The sequence below is a fragment of the Oryx dammah genome, unplaced genomic scaffold (genome assembly GCF_014754425.2).
Source record: "Oryx dammah isolate SB20612 unplaced genomic scaffold, SCBI_Odam_1.1 HiC_scaffold_6614, whole genome shotgun sequence".
In the NCBI taxonomy this organism is placed as follows: Eukaryota; Metazoa; Chordata; class Mammalia; order Artiodactyla; family Bovidae; genus Oryx; species Oryx dammah.
The window spans coordinates 1-1,911 of NW_024076372.1; the positions used below are offsets into that span (position 1 = coordinate 1).

Here is a 1,911-nt window from a genome sequence, read left to right on the forward strand (position 1 = left end):
GTCTCCCGCATTGAGGGCATATTCGTTACTATCTGAGCCACCCGGCATTGCAATTGTTTCCTTACAATGAAGAAGCAGGGATGCCTCTGAGAAACTCTTTAAGATACATTGAGGGCAGCGCTTACCAGGCAGCCAGAGTAGCTCAGTTGGGAGAGCGTTAGACTGAAGATCTAAAGGTCCCTGGTTCGATCCCGGGCTCTGGCAGAGCTATTTCCCTTTCCATCCAAAGAAAGGCGCACTTCTTGCAACCTCATAATCTGAGCTCTCACTAAGAGCAAGTGTTTTAGTTTACATCCGTGAGGACTCCTAATTCCAGTGAAAGAAAGTGTTAGTCTCACAGTCGTGTCCGACTCTCTGACTCCACGGACCACAGTCCACCAGGCTCGGTCCTTCCGTGGAATTCTCCAGGCAAGAATACTGGAGTGGGTTGCCATTCCCCTCTCTCCTGAGGATCTTCCCAACCCGGGGATCGAACCTAGGTCTCCCACATTGTGGGCATATTCTTTACTATCTGAGCCACCCGGCATTGCAATTGTTCCCTTACAATGAAGAATCAGGGATGCCTCTGAGAAACTCGTGTGTGTGTGTGTGTGTGTGTGTGTGTGTGTGTGTGTGTGTGTCCATCACGAATTGGACCCATGTCTCCCGCATTGCGGGCATATTCTTTACTATCTGAGCCACCAGGCATTGCAATTGTTCCCTGACAATGAAGAAGCAGGGACCCCTCTGAGAAACTCTTAAGGTACATTGAGGGCAGGTCTCACGAGAGAGCCCCAATAGCTCAGTTGGGAGAACATTAAACTGAAGATCTAGAGGCCCCTGGTTCGATCCCGGGGTTCAGCAGGGCCATTGTTTTCATCTACATCCAAGGAAAGGGGCAATTCTTGCAACCTCACAATCTGAGCTCTCACAAAGAGCAAGTCTTTTAGCTTACACCCAGGAGTCCTATATCCAATGAAAGAAAATGTTAGTCGCACAGTCCTGTCCGACTCTGTGACTCCATGGACCACAGTCCACCAGGCTCAGTCCTTCCGTGGAATTCTCCAGGCAAGGATACTGGAGTGAGTTGCCATTCCCCTCTCTCCTGAGGATCTTCCCAACCCGGGGATCGAACCTAGGTCTCCCACATTGTGGGCATATTCTTTACTATCTGAGCCACCCGGCATTGCAATTGTTCCCTTACAATGAAGAAGCATCAACGCCTCTGACCAACTCTTTAAAATACATTCGGCGCGGGGGGTGGGGTGGGGGGGAAGTTGGGGGGGGTGGAGGGTGGCGGTGATGAGGGCGCGCGGAGGGGGTGGGGCTCGCCAAGGGGCTGCAATAATTCAGTTAGAACAGTGTTAGACTGAAAATCTTAAAGGTCTCGGGTTCGATCTTGGTTTCCAGCAAAGCAGGTGTTTTCGTCTACATCCCAAGGAAAGGCACACTTTTTGCAACTTCGCGCTCTGAGTTCTCTCAAAGAGCAAGTGTTTTAGCTTACATCCAGGAAAGTGAAGTCAGTCAGTCGTGTCCTACTCTTTGCGACCCGGTGGACTGTAGCCCAACAGGCTCCTCTGTATGGGATTCTCCAGGCAAGGATACTAGAGTGGGTTGCCATTTCCTTCTCCAGGGGATCTTCCCGACCCAGGGATTGAACCCAGGTCTCCCGCATTGCAGGCGGACGCTTTAACCTCTGAGCCACCTGGGAAGCAATTCCAGTCAAAGAAAGTGTTAGTCTCTCAGTCGTGTCGCACTCTGTGATTCCATGGACCATAGTCTGCCAGGCTCCCTCTGCCCATGGAATTCTCCAGGCAAGAATACTGGAGTGGCTTGCCATTTCTCCCTCTCCTGAGGATCTTCCCAATCCGGGGATCGAACCTAGGTCTCCCGCATTGAGGGCATATTCGTTACTATCTGAGCCACCCGGCA

General features: G+C 51.4%; 1 non-coding gene across 1 annotated transcript; it reads left to right on the forward strand.

Annotated features, from left to right (window-relative positions):
• Window positions 1-131: 131 nt before the first annotated feature.
• Window positions 132-204, forward strand: TRNAF-GAA. The gene has a single exon. It is a non-coding gene; the product is annotated as a tRNA-Phe (tRNA).
• Window positions 205-1,911: the final 1,707 nt, after the last annotated feature.